The 22,570-nt window shown below is 35.5% G+C and overlaps 1 protein-coding gene across 11 annotated transcripts in view; it reads left to right on the top strand.

Moving 5' to 3' along the window:
- Positions 1–22,570, top strand: part of PEAK1 (pseudopodium enriched atypical kinase 1) — a 254,328-nt gene that overhangs the window by 57,545 nt on the left and 174,213 nt on the right. For 9 of the 11 annotated variants that reach the window (XM_015597708.2, XM_015597709.2, XM_015597705.2 and 6 more), the window contains one exon: positions 6,216–6,279. The exons of the other annotated variants lie outside the window; for them this stretch is intronic. The gene's annotated coding sequence lies outside the window, so the exon portion shown is untranslated. The remainder of the gene's footprint in view (positions 1–6,215; positions 6,280–22,570) is intronic. 11 annotated transcript variants of the gene reach the window in all.

Genomic DNA, 22,570 nt, shown 5'->3' with positions numbered 1-22,570 from the left:
CAAATTGCCAATTCAACCCTCTGCTTCATCTAATCTCCTGTTGATTCCATCTAATGTGTTCTTCATTTTAATTATTGTATTCTTCATTTCTGCCCAGTTCTCTTTTATGGTTTATATCTCTTGGTATAAGTTCTCACTGAGTTCATCTATTCCTTCCTAAGTATATTGAGCATCCTTGTAACCAGTGTTTAAACTCTGTATCTGGTAGATTGCTTGCCTTCATTTCATTTGGTTCTTTTCCTCAAGTTTTGTCCTGTTCTTTCATTAGAGACATGTTTCTTTGTGTCCTCACTGTGGCTGCCTCCTTGTGTTTGTTTCTACATATAGATAGATCTGCTACATCTCCCAGTCTTGACAGGGTGGCCTTATGTAGTAGGTGTTCTGTGGGGCCCAGTGGCACAATCTCCCTGTTCACCTGAGCTGGGTGCTCCAGGAGTGTCCCTTGTATGGGTTGTGTGTATCCTCCTGTTGTAGTTGAACCTTGATTGCTATTGGCATATCAATGGGAGGGATTAACCCTCAGGCTGGTTGGTTCCCAGAACTGGTCATGACTACAGTGGAGGAGCTGTTGTGCAGGGGCTGACTCTACAGAGCAGGATTCACTTTAGTGGGGCTCTGGTGCCTGTTGAGACTTGCCCTTTGGATGTGTCATCTGTGGAGGTGATTAGGTGGTACTCTCTTGTCTGAATCTGGCTACTAGGTGCGTTCGTTCTGGGGCTTCTTGGGAAGGTTCTGGTGCAGGCCAGTATCAGCTGCTTCCTGTCCCCTGCCTGGGACCACTTGGTATGAGCTATAGAGTGACTTATAGATGGTTGTTACTTGTGCTGGGCTTGGAGGTGCCTAGGAGAGGCTAATCTCTGAACCGAGACTGGCTGCTACTAGTCTCAGGCTTGGACTATTTAGCAAGAGGTACAGGGCACATCGAAGCCAGATGCTCTTTTTGCGGGGTTTGTGAACCTTTGAGAGTTTTTAGGAAAGTCTGCAGCCCAAGCTAAGAAAGGCCATTTGTATGGAAAAGACATTGAAAGTGGCTTGGGTGGGCCTGCAAGTTAGAGGGAGCAGAGGTCTCAGAGAATCACCAGAGCAGGGTGGATGATGTTAGCTAGGCTGATGGAGACTCAGATATAGCACCCACTTGTATGTATAGGCCAGGTGAGGGGAAGTCTCAACAAATAAACAGTGGCTTCTGCCTGGTAGAAAGCTGTCCCTCCAGATCTTGCCTCAGAGCCAGACAATTTGGTTTCTTCCTAAATGTCCCTGATGCCTTTTGAGTTGCTACCCCAGCACTAGAACTCAGAGTAAGTCTATCAGTGAGTAAGTCTGTGTGTGGGTCCTTTAAGAAGAATGCTTGGGATTCTAACAGCCCTCTGTCTCCCTCAGTCATAATCCTTGCTGGTTTTCATAGCCAGAAGTTATGGGGAATTCTCTCCCTGGCACTGGAACCCTGTGCTGGGGAGACTGGTATGGGGCTGGTACTTCTTGCTTCTCGGGAGTAGGGGCAAGGATCATCACAGCTGAGCTATTTCTCTTGAGTTTTAACTGCCATGTGTGGATATAACACCAGCTTGGTCCTCTTCTCTACCACTCTCAGTGTGGCTTCTTCTATATAATCTTAGTTATGGTACTTCCGTTCAGCCAGACTTCAGGTGATTCTCAATGATGGTGGTTCTGTAGTAGTAATATTGATGTGTTTGTGGGAGGAGATGAGCACAGTGTTTATCTGCTCCACTATCTTGACCAGAAGTGAGTATTTATGGTATTCTTATAGAGATTATTATTTTATAGGAACTTTCTTTATAAATTTCGTTAAATAACATTAAAAAATACTTGAATCATATGTTCTATAAAGTATCACATTGAAGATTTTTGCCTACATTATTAAATCAAACATTTATTTTATCAGAGGCTGTTGGCAAGCGCAGCAAATAGATAGACTTGACCACTTTCATATTTTGTACTTAAGGACCTGGGTTTTTGTTAATAATCTCATCAGTGTCTGCATAGTTTTGACAGCATACCGTTGGCTTTGTGTCATCGAATAGGGCTGGCATCAATTCATTATTTTGACAGAATTAACAGTTCATTAAAGATCTTCTATATTCTAGGCAGCGTCTTAGGCTTTTAGTACAAGGAGGCAAGGATGATATTCAAATTATTTATTAGTCACTACAACACAGGTACCAATCAATCAAGGTGGCTATAGCACTGGATCAGGGTTTGGAAGCACCCTTTTATCCTTTATACTGTATCAAGCTTTGCTGTTTTTGTTGTTGAGTGGTGGTGGTGGTGGGGGCAGGAGGCCATCAGCAGGCACCGTAGAGCTGGTGGAGTTTGGAGTGATGACTGTTTACCAGACTACATTACAGAAGTATTTCAGTACTTCAGTACAGCCTTTGAAGCTGTCCTGGTCTGTACCGACTGAATATTAGCTCTACCAAGAGGTGTTCAGTTCTCTGATTGTAAGAGACAGAGTTATAACCCAGTTTGAGAGGTGCCCAATGGAAGTATGTAAAAGGTAGATAAGGGAAAGGATTGCATGAACTGTTTTTTGGAGAACACTGGTTAGTTAAGACTTCTGTAGTCAGTAGAAATTTGCTACAGTCAGGGTTGAGGAGGAGATACTAATCAAGCCCACAGGAAAATAGCATTTGCAAAGGTATGGGCACGTAAGAGAACATAGTGGATTCAGAGATTAGCAAGCGGGAGAGATAGAAGATGAAGATGTCTTTCTCTGACTTTGAAATTGTTCCATTTTTGGTAGAGAACTGCTAGACTGTCTGATACTTAGTTTTGTTCAACTGTGTGTAAATTACTTTAGGTATAGAGAAAGAAGGGAGAATAGGAATTAGTTATGGTTCAGGGCTATCCTAAACATTGATAGAGCAAGAGTGCTATTAAAATCTCTGTACCAATTCACTGAGAGGCTTCTAATGAGCAAACACAAAATCAGGCAGATTGAGGATGGTAGTTCTTTTAATGGCATAAAACTGTTGCCCATGAGTCTTTTTGGCTGATATCATGAAACTAATTTTGCTTAATGGCTGTGGAAGCCTACAAATGCAAATGTGCAGAAAATGCAGTACCTGTCAGATTCCTTTTGCTTATCGTTTATTTCATCTGACTAGAAGCTTTTGTTTCTATATTGTCAGGAGCAAGTATGTGGACCTCTTCAAGGTTGTATTTGTGTGTGCTTGAATAATTCAATTCAGAGTCATCTAATATAGCCGATCAACAATAGTAAAACGATGTATTTTCTCATACTTGTGAAACTTAGGGAACACATCTATGGATATCTCTTCTCATTTCTGAGAGTTTTTGTAATATGGTAAACATTTGTTGTGGTGTAAATTCTTTTAATGCCAGAGTTGATGACACACCTTTGAAATATAAAGAAGTTGTACGGACAGCAGAGAAAACATTTTCTCTGAACATTCAGCTCCGTGAATGATTTGAAAGTACCCACTTATGTGCTAGGAATTGTGTGGAATACAAAAGTGAACAACTGACATTTTCTTGACTATAATGAGATTTTCTTTCTCAATCTATATTTAGTACAAATGACTGTCTTTATGGGTATGTGTGGTGGTACAACAAAGGACATGATAAAAAACGTTTGAGTTCCTTGTGAACAGTTTATTTGCTTCAAAGGTGGTTTGGAAATAATGGTTTAAGTTTTTTAATGGCTTCATTTTTACATTTTCTATGAATATTATTTTTCTCTACTTGTTACTCTGAATAAATAGAAAGCAGGAGTATTTTCAGAGTACTTAAGTGAAATCTTTAGTATATCATATCCCAGTGTTAATTCAACAAGTACATAGCCTCTACTAAGCCCTAGGTATGGAGCTCGCTGCTCAAATATTTTCTTTGTTAAACACGTCCTTGTTGATTATAGCCTGTTCTATGCCTCAGTTATTTCTATTGATTAACAATACTTTATTCTCTTTGTTTAATGCCCTGTTTTCATTATCACATTTTTCTTTTTTTGTCTCATTTACATTTCTCTACAATTTCTTAGTTTAAACATGTTAGCCCTTTTTATAGTTGTAAAAAACTTTTAATCCTAAGTAAATACATTCTCAAAACATAAAAATTTAAAATAGTTATCAATGCATGTAATCCTTGAACACATTCACACATAATTCAAAATACATAAATTCAAAACATGTGGTACATTTTCAATATTAAACATTGTAGAAATTTTAAGATTATTTTCAGAAAAATTAGGTAAATAAGTAATCACGAATGCAAACAGTCCTTAAAAATAGTTCTGACATACCTGACATTTGCCAGCGTAAAGATGATAAACAGATGTGTTTTACAGATTGTTGATGTTTGCACACTGACTGGCTACAATGATCACTTGAAATACTTGTCTAGCTGAACTTTGGGGAAATACCCAAGTGCAGAAGTATTCCTCTACCACTTAGAATGCTGTTTATACCTGGAGGCTTGCAATAAATACTGAATAAATTAATAAAACCTCAGACTGAGTCTAGATTTCAGGCTCTGATTCTCAATAAAAAATACATACTATTTAGAGCACTTTGAATGTATAGAACACATGGAAAAATTAAAATGAGCTGTAATTGTTATACTAAGAAAAGTACTATTAAATTGTATTTTTAGTCTTTTTCTGTGTAAATGTATGTATTACACACATTTAAATTATTCAGTAGATGACCATTTTCCTTTGATTAAGCATTTTTTATTTAATTTTAAAAATAAACTTTAGTAAGATATGATTTATGTGTAGTGCAGTATGATGAATTTTGACTAATGTAACCACTACCACAATCAAGATATAGAAATTTCTATCATTCTTAAAAATTTCTCTTAAGCCCCTTTGGCTCTTTCGACAACTGATCTGGTATCTGTTACTATATATTAATTTTGCCTATTCTAGAATTACATATGCAGAAAAATCGAGCAGATAGTAGAGTTCCCATATGTACCCTTTATATAGTTTCCCTGATTAGTCATAAAACAGTTTTGATATATGGTTTTAATGATAGCCTTTTCTAACTTATTAACTAATCATTTGGACTTTTAGGTTGTTTGTAGTTCTTTACAGTCGTAAATGAGCAGTCTTTGGATTTTTTATTATTTAAGACAGACAGATTGCTGGAAGAGAAGTTACTAGGTTAAGGTTTGAACTTTTTAAGACTTGTGTATTGCAAAATTGCTTTGCGAAAAGATTTTACCAATTGACACTACCATGAAGTGTGCAAAGATGCCTATTATATTGCATTATTATATCATAATACATATTATATTACAGTATCATGTGTAGTGTCACTATAGCTTACATTGTGCTGTAGTAACAATTAATCTCCAAAATCTGAGTGGCTTAATACAATGAAGTTTGTTTTTTGCTCGTGCTACATGTCTAACACACCTATCAGTGTCAACTGGGGGAGTCTCTCACTTTGGGGTCAGTTTAGCAAACCCGCCTGATCAGAGTTCCATCTGGTTACTTGCTTTCCTAATCACTGCAGCAATGTGTAGATCTTTCAGTTGTGTACCGTTTCCAGAAGCTTATGTCTGGTAATGTTTCACATCATGTCTATGGAACATTTTAGTGGCTAAAGCAAGTCACATAGTTCAACCTAAATTGAAACGGGGCAGTGAAGTGCAATCCTACTGTGAGTCTGGGAAGGAGAACTGGAACAGTGCTAATGACTGATGTCTTACTTAAAAAACAACTCTGATTTCATTGATGAAAGATGACATCTTATTTTGATTTGATTTTTTTGCCAGTGTACATGAACATTTTTATAATTTATTAGCCATTTGTTTTATTTAATTTTCCCTTTTATCAGAGTGTTATAAACATGTGCTGTTGGTTTACTTTTACATATCCGGATTTTTGAATTCTATAATTTTTGTGAGGATGGGAGGTCATGATGATGATATAGGGAGTGCAGACTTTTAGAAAATGCCTTTTCTTTTGAAGACTTGAGCAGATGAAAGACTTTATTCCCCACCTCCCATTAGTATAGTATACGTTTTAATAAGTATTTTATGTCAAGGTTTGTGAAAACATTAAATAATTAAAGACAATGGAAAGTTTCTATAGTTTTCTAAAGAATAAATTGAACTGCAAAGTTTAGGGGTAAATGATCAAGTTAGGGTTTTCCTATTGAAAAAATTCAGTTCCCAATTCAGATTGTCATATTGACCATGTCTTTTTCCTTTTTTTTTTTCCAATTCAGGTATTTGCCTAAACTGGAACTTATGCTGTAGCCATTTCTTTGTGGATTTTTCTAAAAATCTAAGGTGAGATATTTTATAGATGCATTTACTTTTTACTCATTATTTTATTATAAAGAGAAAGAATCGTTTTTGAAAAATATGAGGCAGCACCACATGTCTTTTCCTCTGAGAGTTTTAATGGGAGGCAAATATTATTTATTATAAAGCTACATATATAACATATTTATTTTTAGTTCGTAAGACATTTCATTGAAAGAAGTGAACCTGGTTCTGGTAATTAGATTAGTTTTGAGTTAAATTTTCCATCCTTTTTTATACTCAAAGATGGAGTTCATTCTACTGTTCTTCGACACACACTTGAGAAAGATATTGGCATTATAATTTGTTATTCTTGAAGGCAAATCCTTAATTTGTTAAGTCTTAGTTTACAACAATGGGTAACCATTTTATTAGGCCAGTTATCAAGAGTTTTATACCACTCTATTTAACTGTACTTGGTTATTTTCTCTAGTTCCCTCCATTTGGTGGGGCTTATAAAATAGAGGTATATCCTTTATTATGTTAATAGTTGGTTTCTATAGAAAGCTTCTATAGATAGCATTCCACTGTAGGATCCTATATAGCCCTTTCCGTTTTCTTACCTGTCTTGGCTCAAGCCCTCTTCATGTTTATTTTTTTAGTAGACGATTGTAAGTCTGTCATCTGGTCCTTCTACCTTGAGTGCAACTTCTCTACAAGCCATTGTCGTCACAGTTACCAAGTGCTTTTTCTAAAAGATAAATGTCATATCAGTCTGTGACTCAGAATTCTTCAGTATCTTTACGTTCCTTAAAGGATATTTTATCAACTCGTTTACAGAGCAGTATAATCTGCTCTTTACCCATTTTTCTATCTCACTGGTGTTCTAGGAATGTTATGAACTAAAAAAGACAGCTTTACTGAGGAATAATTTATATACCATAAGATTTACTCATTTATTTTAAGTGTACAATCCTTCCCTTCCCTTCCCTTCCCCCTTCCCGTCCCTCTTCTCTTCCCCCTCCCCTCCACCCCTTCCCTCCGTACCCCTCCCTTCCCTTCTTCTTTTTCCTTTTTCTTTTTCCTTTCCTTTTTGCTCTCCTCTCCTCTCTTCCCCTCCCCCCTCCTCTCCTTTCCCTCTTTCCTTCCCTTTTTTCCTCTCCCTTGTCCCCTCACCCCACCCTTCCCCCACCCTTTCCTTTCTTGGAGAATTTACTCCTAGGCCATACGTTTTTGTTTCTTCATTTTCTTCTGTGATATTTTTTTCTTCTGTGCAATCTTCTGGTTTGGGAACACACTGCTCTTTTTCAGTGAGGATCATCTCAGTGTGGCAGGGATTGCTCTTGTAGAAGTTAATCCACCCATGAGCTCTCTAAGTTCTGTGCTTCTTGGGAGCTTTGTTTACCAGATATATTCAATGACCAGAAAATCTACATCTAAACCTTTAAGTTCGGCATTACTCTCTGCATTTTTAAGCATGTGCAGTGAAAATTTAGCACTCTATTTGGGCCAATGACCCTGCGTCCAGCCCTTCTGTTTGGCCTGAACAAACCTACCAACTCCATTGTAATGGTGTAATGGCACATATTGCTTCGGTAAAATGAAATCCTTCAGCTGTTTGGTGGCTTTTGGAATATGCATAACCTCGATGACCTGGGCAGCTTCATGAATGTTCTTAAAGTGAATATGAAGATTTGAACTTGATTTGCATGATTTTGTGGGGTTTTCTGGGTCAAGTAATTAGCAAACCTTTTCAGAGGTCATGCCAGGCCACTTATAGGAAGAATTCAGTGGTTTTTCTTAGTTTTTACAGAGTTGTGCAACCACCACAGCAGTCTAATTTTAGAATATTTTATCATTCCAAAGAGATATTGGTACTCATTAGCAGTCACTACTAATTCCTCCTGCTAGTCAGTCCCTGTCAATTACTAATCTACTTTCTGTCTCTGTAGATCTGCCTGTTCTGGATATTTCATATAAATGGAATCATATAATGTATGGTCTTTTGTGACTTATTTCTTCTACTTAGCATAAATTTTTCAAGGTTCATCCATATTTTAGCATAAATTAGTACTTCATTCCTTTATATAGCTGAATGATATTCCATTGTAAGTGTTAGGAACTCAGCTAAATTGGAGCATGAGCTGAGCTTCCAGATGTCAGGGTAGCTGATTAAAGACAAGCCCAAATCAAAGAATGGTTTAACGTTTATTTACTTACTAAGACAATATAAGTAGGATGCTAAACCTGAGAAAGTGCAGGCTCTCTCTAACCTCAGGTGGATCAGTACATAGTGGGTTGGGAGATGAGGAGGTCATCTCACTGCTAATGGAGCCCCAAATAAAAGGTTCCTACAGTTTTATGGACCCAGGGCTGGTTAGAGGGTGAGGTGGAGAAACTAAGAGTGGAAAAGTACTGAGAGTAGAGAAAAAGTATCATTAACCCATTTCCTGTTTGTCCCGAGAATACTTGCTAGCGGTGCTTGCAGCTACGTTTACCCTGAGATATCTCGTGGATTACAGTCCTAACTCTACCCCCAAAGTTTGCCATGAAATATCTCACTTTTTTAAAATTATTTTTGCATTGCTCTAGAATATCAACGGTCTTTGGGAACAAATGACATCATTCTATTTATACCATTCTGTTTTTTGTAGTGGTATTTCTACAAAAAATATAGTAATTCTCCATTGCTGAAAATGTCAAATCCTAGAAAACATAGCATTCCTAATACATGATGTTAACATCGTTCTCGAACAGTTATCTTAATAACAACAGTTATTATGAAGATTCACTTGATTTATGTATATATTTCTGTTGCATTAGGGTTAGAGACAAGTTCTGTTTAAAAATAACTCCAAGAAGAGTTTTTATATTTTATTTTCACATTGAAAACCAGTTTGATTTGCTTCAACCTCAAAGAGTGTGTTTATGTAAAATTAAATTAATGCTGGCAGTGAGCTGCACTTATTTTCTAAATGGGAAATGGGTTCTTTTCTGATGAGGAGGCCTTTGCAGAGGCACCTGGGAAAAGGCTTCAGCTGAAGGCCACAGATAAAGAGACTTCTGAATGAAGGCACCTGCGCTAGGAATGCAGCTATGCTTAAGGACACCTTCAGTCAAGGGGACCTGACTTCTTGACTGCAACTCTCTTGAGAGACTGCAGTGCACACTGGCTGTGCACCTGGTCTAATGTGGGAAAGTCAGCTTTCCTATGTGAGGCCTGCCAGGTAAAGCTTTTGTAATTGTTTATAGTCGAACAAGAAAAGTCACAGATTTCTTGGTCAGGAGCTGGACTCCTCAATATGTATATACCATATTTTGCTTATTCATTCATCAGTTGGTAGACATTTGGGTTGTTTCCACATTTTGGCTATTATTATGAGCATTTTGCTATGAAAATTTGTGTACAAGTTTTTGTGTGTAGATATTTTCATGTATATACCTAAGAGTGGAATTGCTAGGTCATTTGGTAACTCTGTGTTTAACATTTTGAGGAACTGCCAAACCGTTTTCCAAAGAGATAGTATGATTTTACATTCTCACCAGCAATGTGTGAGGGTTCCTGTTTCTCCATATTCTCACAAACATTTGCTATTGTCCTTTTTTATTAAAAAAAATTATAGCCATTTTAGTGGATGTGAAGTGGTATCTAAATGTGGTTTTGATTTGTATTTTCCTAATGACTAATGATGTTGAGTATTTTTTTCATGTGTTTGCTGGCTGTGTGTGTTTCTTTCTTTGGAGAAATGTCTATTCAAATTCTTTGCCCATTAAAAAAATTAAGTTATTTATCCTGTTTTTGTAAGAGTTCTTTATATATTCTGGATACAGGTCACTTATGAAATCTATAGTTTGCAAATATTTCTTCTTGTTGAGATGTTTTTTCACTTTCTTGATATTGTTCTTTGAAGCACAAAAGTTTTCAACTTTATCTTTTTCTTTTGTTGCTTAAGCTTTTGGTCTTGTATCTAAGAAACCATTCCCTAATTTAAGGTCATGAAGATTAACTCATATTTTCTTCTAAACATGAGTTTTATTTTAACTCTTAAATTTAGGTCTATAATCCATTTTAAGTTAATTTTTTGTATGATGTGAGGTAGAGGTTCATCTTTATTCTTTTGCATTTCAATATTCATTCGTCCCAGACCATTGTATTATCTTGGCACCCTTGAAGAATATCAGTTGATTGTAAATGTAAGGGTTTATATCTGGACTTTCAGTTCTATTCCATTGATTTATACATCTCTCCTTATGCCAGAACCGGACTGTCTTGGTTACTGTAGGTTTGTAGTAAGTTTTGAAATCATGAAGTATGAGTTCTACAGTTTTGTTCTCATTCAAGATCATTTTGGCTTTTCTGGGTCACTTGCATTTTCATATGAATTTTAAGATCAGCTTGTCAATTTCACATTAAAATTATAGCTGGGTTTTTGATATTGATTGTGTTGAATCTATGTTATGAATCTGTAAATCAATTCAGACTCTTGACAATAGTTAAGTCCTCTAATTCATGAACAGTGAATGTTTTTCTATTTATTTTGGTGTTCTTTAATTTCTTTCAATGTTTTGTAATTTTCAGTTTATGTTTTGTACTTTTTTAAATTTTATTTCTGAGTACTTTATTCTTTTTGGTAATATTGTAAATGAAATTGTTTTCTTTCATTTTTGAATTGTTCATTGCTAGTATATAAAAATATAATTGATTTTCATATCATGCAACCTTGCTGAACTATTAAACTACTAACTCTAATAGTTAATACATTATTTAGAATTTTTTAATGTATAAGATCATGTCATTTGCAATTACTACTAGTTTATTTTTTCCTTCGTAATCTGGTTGCCTTTTATGTTTCTATTTTTTTTCTTTCCTGATTGCCCTAGCTAAATCCTTCAGCAAATGTTAAATAGAAGTGATGAGAACTGACAGCCTGTCTTGTTATTGATCTTAGGGGGAAAGCGTTCACTTTTTAATCATTAAGTGTAATGTTACCTGTGGATTTTTTAATAACTGACCTTTATGAGGTTGAGGAAGTTTCCTTTTATTTCTAGTTTATTGACTGTTTTTGTCATGAAAGACTTAACATTTATTGAGACCTTTTGATAAATACCAGGCCCTATGTTAAGTGTTTTTACATCTAGTATTTAATTTAATTTACATAATAGTCCTGTGAGACAAAAACTTATTTTATTCCCATTGAGGTGGTAAGTGGTAGAATCAGATTGTTTGATTTCAAACTTATGTGCTCAACCATTATCCATTGAATTCTATGTACAGACCATGCTGATTTATACATGTGCCTGTACATGCTGGATTACTCCCCCTAGAATACATTCTCTCTCTTTCCCCATCTAAAAGCTGCCACAGCACTTTGTACCTCTCACTGTCATACTCCTTTTTCACTGTGTTGCGATTATTTGCATATATTTCTCTCATTTTAGAATTTGTGCTTCTTGAAGTCAGAGACTTTGTCATATTTGTCTTTGAATCTTCAGTGTGCAGAGTGGAGAGACAGGGAAGAGATATGTCATAGCAGCCAAGGGATTAGAGAGTTTCCTGAAGGGTGGTGGAAATCAGCAATGTCAGATGTCGCAGAGAGATCAAGATCAAGTAAAATAAGGTTCATAATTGGCTGTTGGCTTAGTCTTTTAGTGACTTTAGCAAGACTTTTTTTTTTTTTTTTTTTTTTTAAGTAGCACTGGAGACAGAAGCCAGATACTGAGCAGTGAATGGAAGATGAAGAAGAGACTGTCAAGGAGTATAGACTGTTCTGAGAAGTTTAACTGGGAAGGGGGAGAATGATTTTATGGTGCCACATAGAGGGGAACATAGGTATTTTTTAATTTCGGAGAGACTTGAGCATGCCTATACACAAAGGTGGGAAGCTTGTGGAAGTGGAGAGAGAGAGGAATAACAGGGAACTGGCTCCCATGCAGAAATGGGAGATTTACCTGGAGTGGCCTCTTTCTTCTGAGGAAAGGAGGTGCCTATGGATATAGCTAGAGGTAAACTTGGGAGTATGAACTAGGAAATATAGGGTGTTCTTTTTTTCTCTAAAGTAGAAGACAAGGGCCTTGGCTTGATGAGGTTGTGGTTCCATGTTCTGGGAAGAAGCAAAAAGGGTGAGATATGGAGTTTGAGGGGTCTGGTGAAAGTTTGGTATATCTGCTCTGAGGTACGGGAGAGGTTGATCACCAGAAACATAAAAGGCTTTTTTTGAGGGCTTCTTTCTCCTTTTACTCCATAAAAACTGAGAAAAATACGTACCTGGTTAGAAATTCAGGTGGTACAACAAAAGGATTTACAGTGAAAAGTAAGTCTTCCTTTCATCTCAGATTTCCTATCCCTATTTAATACCATTAGCGGTTTATTTACTTTCAAATTGTTTTTGCAAATAGATAAATATATACGGATTTTAATCCATGAGAACTTACTGTTCTACTTCTTGCTTTTTTAGCAAACTTCTCTATCTTGGAGATCTTTTCATATACTTAGATCTAACCTCTTTCATGTTTGTAGCTACAGGATTATTTATGTATAAATATAGTATAAATTGTATAACCAGCGTTTAGGTGGGTTCCGATCTTTAGTCCCATAAAATACCAAATCATTATAGCAACTTCATTCCGTGCATTAATTTTAGATTTATTTTGTACACATACACATTGGACATAGTGATGATATATAGACAGTTAACCCTTGAACAGTGTGAGATTAGGGGCTCCTCTATGTGGTTGAAAATCCATGTATAACTTTCGACTCCCCCAAAACTTAACTATAGTGCCTTGATATTCATGGCGGATTAGTTCCCGGGTCTCTCCACAGATACCAAAATCCAAGGATGCTCAAGTAGAACAGTGCATATAAAATGGCGTAGAACAGTGCATGCAGTCAGCCCTCTGCATCCACAGATTACAATTATGGATAAAAAATACTATTTTTGATCATGGTTGGTTGAATCCGCAGGTGCAAAACTCAGAGATACAGAAGAGTGAATATATATTTATTGAAAAATATCTGCATCTAAGAGGACCTGTGAGTTCAAACCAGTGTTGTTCAAGGGTCAACTGTATAGTGAAACTGAGTTGTCTTTAAAACATAAAGACATTTTAAATATTAAAAAATGGCACCCTTAGTTATCATACTCAACTTATTTCTGGGATTGAGTGATAAGAATCCTGTTTTCAGGTGTTTGCTGTTTTGAACAGTGATGTGAGAAATATTCCTATACATGACTCCTGTAGTACTGGTGCAGGAGATTCTCCTGGGGGTATATACCTATGAATGGAATTGCTGGGTTGCTGGGTAGTAAATGTTAAAGAGAGAAAAAAAAAATTATTTCCAGAGTGATTGTACCATTTTATCCTCCTACCAGTGATGCATAAGAGAGCTTGTTCTTTTACAATCTCTCCAATACTTGGTGTTTTCAGACTTTTAAATTTTGCTGGTTGAGTGATCTAAATTACAAAAAACCTTTTAAAAATTGAGGTTTAATTTTCAATTTTACACCAGAATACAGGTCTTAAATCTATAGTTCAGTGGATTTTGACAAATGCATATACCTGTGTAATCCACTTCCCTATAAAAATTGAGAACATTTTTATTACCCCATAAATTCCCTTGGGCTCCTTTGTTGACATTCTTTCCCCTCACACAAGGGAACCACTTCCTGATTTCTGTCACTTTTTTATTTTAGAGAATTGTTTGTCCTCATCATTATCAACTTCCTTCCTTTCATTCTCTGAGTGTCTTAAAAAATTGTGATAAGTTATGCATAAAATTTATCTTAACCACTTTTAAGTATGTATTTCAGTGTTATTAAATACTTCACATTGTTCTGAAAGTCACCACTATTCATCCCTATAACTCTTTTTATTTTGTAAAACTGAAACTCTATACCCAGTAAACAATAACTCCCTATTTTCTCCTCCCCCCAGTCCCTAGGAGCTACCATTTTATTTTCTGTCTTTATGATTTTGATTATTCTAAGCACCTGATGTAAGTGGCGTCATACAGTATTTGTCTTTTTGTGACTGGCTTATTTTACTTGGCATAATATCCTCAAGGTTCATCTATGCTGTAGCATGTCATAATTTCCTTCCTTTTTAAGGCTGAATAGTATTCCATTATATGATTATACCACATTTTGCTAATCCATTCATCTGTTGTTGGATCTCTGGGTTGCTTCCATATTTAAGCTATGTGAATAATGCTGCTGTGAACATGAGTGTACGAATATCTCTTTAGGACTTTGCTTTCAGTTCTTTCAGGTATGTACCCAGAAGTGGAACTGCTGGGTCAGATGGTAATTCTATTTTCAGTTTTTGAGGAACCACTGTAATGTTTTCCACAGCAGCTTGTACCATTTTAAATTCTCACCAACAGTGCACAAGGGCTCCAGTCTCTCCACATCTTCGCCCACATTTGTTGTTTTCTCTTTTTTGTTAGTAGGCATCCTAACAAGTGTGAAGTGGTATCTCATTGTAGTTTTGATTTACATTTCCCTAAAGATCAGTGATGTTGAGCATCTTTTCATGTGCTTATTGGCCACTCATATATCCTCTTGGAGAAATGTCTGTTCAAGTTCTTGGTTCATTTTTGAATCAAGTTCTTTGTTTTTTGTTGTTGAGATTTAGGAATCTCTATATATCTGGATTTTAATTCCTTATTAGATATATAATTTGAAGATTTTTTTTTCATTCTGTTGGTGCCATTTTACTCCTTGGATAGTGTGTTTTGTTTGATAAACAAAAATTTAAAATTCACGAAGTCCAATTTTTCTATTTTTTCTTTTGTTAACTGTGTCTTTGGTGTCATACCCAAGAAGCAATGCAAAATCCAGCATGACAAAGCTTTTGTCGTATATTTTCTTCAAGAGTTTTATAGTGTTAGGTTTTACATTTAGGTCTCTGGTCCATTTTGAGTTAATTTTTGTATATGATGCTAGGTAAGGATACAACTTCATTCTTATGCTTGTGAATATCTTGTTTTCCCAGCATTATTTGTTAAAAGACTTTCTTTTCCTCATTGAATTGCTTTGATTACTTTGTCAAAAATCAATTAACTGTATATATGTGTGAGTCTATTTTTATGTTCTGTCTTCTGTTCCACTGACAGTTTTCTTTTGGCAACTATCAAGCTATCTTGATTACAGTAGCTTTATAATAAGTTTTGAAGTTGAATATTAATGTAAGTGCTCTAATTTTCTTCTTTATAAAGATTCATTTTGGCTATTCTAAGTCCTTTGCATTTTTATATAAAATTTTAAAATCCACTTTTCCATATCGATTTTAGGATCAGCCTCTCATTTTTTTTATAAAAACATCTGTAGATTTCGCTTGACATTGTGTTCACAGATTTCTGTAGAGAGTAGACATCTTTACACTCTGTAAACATGATCTCTCTCTCTCCATTTATATCATTTTTAAATTCTCAAGAGCCATATTTTTAAAGTTTCCATTGTATAAATTTCGTACTTTGATTTTTATGATATGATAATGGCATTTAAAAAGTTTTACTTCCAGTTGTTCATTATTAGTATGTAAAAGTAGAATGGAATTCTGTATACTGGCCTGTGTTATTTCTAGTCCTGTTTTTTTAAAGGTTTTCTAGGCTTTATTCTAACTATATGTGTATGTAAGTAAATACGGTTTTTTTTTTCCTATCAACATGTATGTCTTATTTATTTTTACCTTATTTTTCTTACTAGAACTCCAATACAATATTGAGTAGAAGTGGTGAGAGCAGACATCCTTAGCTTGTTCCTGATTTTAGGGAAAGTTTTAAGTCTTTGACCATGAAGTATGATGTTCTCCTTGGGTTATAGCCCCTTTTATTCCTCCTTTGCTGAAAAAAAAATTTTTTTTTTTAAATTATAAATGGGTGATGTTGAATTCTAATTTTGGTGTTAAAGGATAATTTTTTAAAGGGTACGGTATAATCATGACTCATATTGTTATAACACTTGTCAGATATTTTATTTAACTCATTAATTCATGAGGAAATTGGTAAGATGTTAAAACCAGTTCAAAGGAAAAATTGAAGAGCTACTGATTTATATGCAGTAAAGTAACACTGAAAGAAATTTTTCAAATTGGTCTGTCCACTGAGCAATTATCAATTACAGTCCACTGAACAGTAATTTGCTCTTTTGTGCATTAGAATAGTTTACATTATTATTGATTTTTTACATTTTATCAAATTGAAAAATTGCTCAAAGCATTGGAAGATGGAGATAATGAATGTGTGAGCTAGGGAAAACATTTACTAATCTATTTTTTTCCCCCCCATTTCATGGCTTTTCACTTTTTCCTGGCAAGGGGACTTTCTTTGAATTTCCATGGTTCCCGTGATTTGAACAGTTTTTCATTTGTTGGTTTTATGTATATGTTCTGTTGTGAAATGCCTCTTCATTGTCTCTTGCCCATTTTTTCTGCCCATGCATTAGGGGTTTGTGCATGTGTATTAATGCTTTATATGTTCTTGATAATAATGCATTATAAATTGTGTATAGTGAATACTTTCTCCTAGTTTATTACTTCTATTTCCACTTTCTTTAAGGTACTTTTTGGTGAACACTTGTTCTTAATTTTGATATGGACAGATTTGTCTTGTTTAAGAAATCTTTCCTTATTCTTGGATCGAAAGATACTCATCTCTTCCATTAAGTTTTTAAAAGTTGCTCTTGACCTTTAAGTCCTTAATCCATCCAGTGTTGATTTTTCACCTGGTATGGTGATGAGATCAAATGTCACCATTTTTTTTTTTAACATAGATGTTATGGACTGGATGTTTGTGTCCTCCCAAAATTCCTGATGTGATGGTATTTGGAGATGAGACCTTTGGAGGCTAATTAGGGTTAAATGAGGTAAGGAAGGTGGGTCCCTCATTCAATGGGATTAATGCCTTTATAAGGAGACACCAGAGAGTTTGCTCATCCTTCTCCTATCTGTGTGAGGACACAGTCAGAAGGCAGCTGTCTGGAAGCCAGAAATAGAGCTCTCACAAGAACCTGACTGTACAGTTACCCTGATCTCTGACTTCCAGCTTCCAGTACTCTGAGAAAATATTCCTGTTGTTTACGTCACCAAGTCTATGGTTATGCATTTCAAGCAGACTAATACACCTTGTTTTCGTTTATTCTTTGGTACTTGATATTTTAATCTGTGAGACATTGCTTGTGTGGAGAACTTCAGTTTTGTATCAGTCCCAGTGATATCAGGGGCAGGAGTTGGAGAGCTCCAGGCTTCAGAGAGCTTGAGTCAGTTACTCCTCAGCCCACACATTATAACCTCAGGTCACTTATTTGCTGTTGAGGAAGAAGCTGCATTTAGGGGGAAAGCACTGCTGAGATAATAGTTGCTTAGCCCTGGGGTTTGCATAGGAGGAGAGGGTGATGTGAAGAAGCAGCCAGGGAAGGTTAATGTGTATCCAACTGTTTTTTTCTCAGCTCCTGGTTATCTTTTTGAGGACCTTAGACCAGAAGTCTGAGTAATGCATATGTGGGACCAGGTTGTATGTACATAGGTGCTGGGACACAAGCAATAGTAGAACTTCAATAGTTCTTTTTTTCTGTTTTGTTATTCCACAGCTTTGGTGGGCTGCTTCTTGCATTAAGCCAAAGCCACTGTTCCACATATACCAGTTCAAAATGGGTCTTTGTCACCCCAAGTGGTTTTTTTTTGTTGTTGTTGTTGTTTTTAATGACAGGAATCCTTTGCTAGAAACTCTAAATACTGTCTGCTTCATCTACGCTCTATGTTTTTGCTAATTCAGCATCTTGGCAGGAATTGGAGCCAGGATAAAATTATTCTTAACCTTCTTAGACTTCCTTCATAATTATAGATAACTTTAATATGGCCCCGTCCCCCTAAAATGAGTAAATTCAAGATTTCTCAGTCATTTGCAAGACTTTTTCTATGTTATGTTTGAAGCCTTCTATAGTGGCTGTATAGAGTTGTGGGCTGGCTGTAGCAAAGAGTACCACAGAATTTTTTTTGACCATCCAGCGGTGTTTTACTGAATGTTCACCTAGCCAGGGGTGGCTTTTTCGATAGGTGGAGCCAAAAGTTCCTTTAGGTGATGTGATTTGATCAAATCTAAGAGGGTCAATGACTTAAAAGGGATCTCCTGCTTAATAATGTCACTTTATTTTTTTTTTTGTATGTATTTATTTATTTTTTATTATGGTAACATTGGTTAACGATATCCAATAAATTTCAAGTGTACAATTCAACAGTAAGGCATATACACACATACATACATACATACATACATACATACATACACACACACACACACAGTGTTGTCTGTTCACTGCCTATAGTTAATTTCTTTTGGTCACCACATATTTGAACCCTTTTGCCACATCTGTCTCCCTCCTTCCCGCTCCTCCCCTTTTGCCTTCTGGTAACCACTAGTCTGTTGCCCATGTCCAGGAGTCTCTGTTTGATTCCTTTGTTGCTTTTAGGTTTATATCCCACATATAAGTGGTATCATGTGGTTTTCAACTTTTTCTATCTGGCTTATTTCACTTAGCATGATTATCTCAAGGTCCATTACATTGTTGCAAATGTCAGTATTTCACCTCTTCTTATAGCTGAGTATTATTCCATTGTATATATGTACCACAGTTTCTTTATCTAATCATCTATCGTAGGATACTTCGGTTGCTTCCATGTCCTGGCCACTGTGAATAATGCTGCTATGAACATTGGTGTGCAGAAACCTTTTCGGATATATTTTCAAGTCTTTAGGGTAAATACCCAGTAGAGGAATTGCTGGATCATATGGTAGATCAAGTCTTAGTTTTTTGAAGAACCTCCATACTGTTTCCCATAGTGACTGTACCAATTTGCAGTCCCACCAGCAGTGTATGAGGGTTCCTTTTTCTCCGCATCCTCTCTAACACTTGTTATTACTTGTCCTGTTGATAATAGCTATTCTAACAAGTGTGATATGCTATCTCATTTTGTTTTTGATTTGCATTTCCCTAATAGCTAACAGTATTAACCATCCTTTCATACATTTGTTGGCCTTTTGTATGTCTTGTTGTGAGAAGTGTCTGTTCAGGTCCTCTGCCCATATTTTGATTGGATCGTTTTTTTTTTGTTGTTGTTATTGAGTTGTATGAGTTGTGTGAGCTCTTTGTATATTTTGGATATTAGGCCCTTATCGGAAGCATTGCTTGCAAATATATTTTCCCATTCGTATAGTTGTCTCCTTATTTTGTCGATGGTTTATTTTGCTGTGCAGAACCTTTTTAGTTTGATGTAGTCCCATTCATTTATTTTTGCTTTGACTTCACTTGCCATCGAGGTCAAATTCATTAAATCCTCCTTACATCCAAGATCCATGAGTATAGTTCCTGTGTTTTCTTCTATGCAATTTGTTTCAGGTCTTCTGTTCAGGTCCTTAATCCATTTTGAGTTAATTTTGGTGTGTGGTGATAGACAATAGTCTAGTGTCATTCTTTTGCAGGTGGCAAAAGAATGATTTATTGAAGAGCTTTCTTTTCTCCATTGTATTGTTTTTGGCTTTTTTTGTCAAAAATTATTTGCCCATATAACATGGCTCTTCTGTCGAAAATTATTTGCCCATATAAACATGGGTTTACTTTTGGACTCTTGATTCTGTTCAACTGGTCTGTGTGTCTCTTTTTCTGCCAATACCATGCTGTTTTGATTACTGTTGCTTTGTAGTATAACCTGAAATCAGGCAGAGTGATGCCTCTAGCTTCGTTTTTTCTCAGGATGGCTTTGGCATTTTGGGGTCTTTTTTGCTTCTATACAAATCTGATGATTTTTTTGTTCTATTTTTCTTAAAAAATGCTGATGGGATTTTGATGGGGATTGCATTAAATCTGTATAATGCTTTAAGTATTAAGGTCATTTTAACTATGTTGATTCTTCCAATTCCAAGAACACGGAATATCTTTCTATTTCTTTGTATCTTCTTCGATTTCTTTTAGTAGGGTCTTACAGTTTTTATTATATAGATCCTTCACGTTTCATTACATTTATTCCTATGTATTTTATTCTTTTTGTTGCAACTGCAAAAGGACTTATTTTTTCCACTTTTTCTGACACTTCATTATTAGTGTATAAGAATGCTATGGATTTTTGAACATTAATTTTGTATCCAGAGACTTTACTGTATTTGCTTATTGTTTCTAGTAGTGTTCTTGTGGAGTCTTTAGGTTTTCTATACAGAGAATCATGTCATCCACAAATAGTGACAGTTTGGCTTCGTCATTTCCTACTTGGATGCCTTTTATATCTTTCCCTTGCCAGATTGCACTCGCTAGGATCTCCAATGTCATATTGAATAACAGTGGTGATAGTGGACAGCATTACCTTGTTCTTGATCTTAGAGGGAAGTTTTTAGTATTTCACCATTAAGTATAATGTTGGTTGAGGGTATATCTTCTAAGGCCTTTATTATGTTAAGTTACTTTCCTTCCATACCGATTTTGTTAAGTGTTTTGATCAGAAATGGATGCTCTATCTTGTCGAAAGCTTTTTCTGCATCTTTGATATGATCATAAGATTCTTATATTTTAATTTGTTTATGTGGTATATCCCATTAATCAATTTGCATATGTTGAACCATCCCTGTGCCTCTGGGATGAAGCCCACTTGATTGTGGTGTATAATCTTTTTAATATGTCGCTGTATTCGGTTTGCTAGTATCTTATTTAGGATTTTTGCATCTGTGTTCACAAGAGATATGGGTCTGTAATTTTATTTTGTGTGTGTTATCTTTACTAGATTTTGGTATCAGGATGATATTGGACACATAAAATGAATTGGGGAGTATTGCCTCTTCTTCCATTTTTTGGAAGAATTTGAGGAGAAAGGTATTAAATCTTTGAATTCACTGGTGAAGCCATCTGGGTCTGGACTTTTACTTTTAGTAGGTTTTTGATGATTGTTTCAATTTCCATACTGCTGATCAATCTGTTTAGATTTTCCAGTTCTTCTTGATTCAGTCTAGGAAGGTTGTATCTTTCTAAATACTTGTCCATTTCTTCTAGGTTATTAAATTTGGTTTTATATACTTTTTTATAGTAGTCTTGTATGACTCTTTGTTTTTATGCGGTGTCTGTTGTGATTTCTCCTCTTTCATCCCTTATCTTGTTTATTTGTGTCCTTTCTCTTTTTTCTTTAGTAAGTCTTTCCAAAAGTTTGTCAATTTTATTAACCTTCTCAAAGAACCAGCTCTTTGTTGCATTTATTTTTTCTAATTTTTTTTCTTTTCAATTTAATTTAATTCTGCTCTAATTTTAATTATTTCTTTCTTTCTACTGATTTTAGGCTTTATTTGTTCTCCTTTTCCTCATCTTTTAAGATGAAGCATTAGGTTGTTTATCTGGGCTCGTTCTTGTTTTTGGAGATAGTCCCGTAATGATATGAACTTTCCGCTTATTACTACTTTTGCCCTGTCCCAAATATTTTGATATGTTGTACTAAAATTACCATTCGTTTTTATGTATCTCTTGATCTCTCCTTTTATTTTTTCTGAGACCCAGTCATTCTTTAGTAGCATGTTGTTAATCTTCATGTATTTGTGATTCTTTCCGCTTTTTTTTTTTTTTACAGTTGATCTCTAGTTTCAAAACATTATAGTCTGAGAATATGATTGGTATGATTTCAACCCTCTTATATTTGTTGAGGCTATCTCTGTGTCCCAGTATGTGGTCAGTCCTTGAGATTGTTCCATGTATACTAGAGAAGAATGTATAAGCAGCTGTTTGGGGATGAAAGGCTCTATAAATGTCACCTATGCCCAGTTGGTCTAATGTGTCATGTAAGGATGTTATTTCCTGTTTGGATGATCTATTTATATCCGACAGTGGAGTATTTAAGTCCCCTACTACGATAGTGTTTTGGTCTGTTTCTCCCTTTAGTTCTGTTAGTAATTGCTTTATATATTTCAGGGCTCCCTGGTGGGGAGTATAGATATTAATAAGTGTATGTCTTCTTGGTGTATGATTCTCTTTATCATTATGAAGTGTCCCTCAGTATCTTTCTTTACCTTTTTTATTTTGAAGTTTATTTCTTCCGATATTAGTACTGCTACTCCCACTTTTCTTTGAATGCCATTTGCTTGAAATATCATTTTCACCCTTTTTCCTTTGAGTCTGTATTCATCTTTTGAGCTGAGATGTGTCTCTTGGAGGTAGCATATGGTTGCATTTTGTTTTTTGGTCCAATCTATGACTCTGTGCCTTTTTATTTGGTGAGTTCAGTCCATTTACATTTAGGGTGATTATTGAAATATGAGGTTTTCCTATACCCATTCTATCTTTTGCTTTCTGGGAACTTGTTCTTTGCATTG

This window comes from Pteropus alecto, unplaced genomic scaffold (genome assembly GCF_000325575.1).
Source record: "Pteropus alecto unplaced genomic scaffold, ASM32557v1 scaffold38, whole genome shotgun sequence".
NCBI lineage: Eukaryota > Metazoa > Chordata > Mammalia > Chiroptera > Pteropodidae > Pteropus > Pteropus alecto.
The sequence above is the reverse complement of the archived record's forward strand: the minus strand, read 5'-3'. Positions and strand labels throughout refer to the sequence as shown.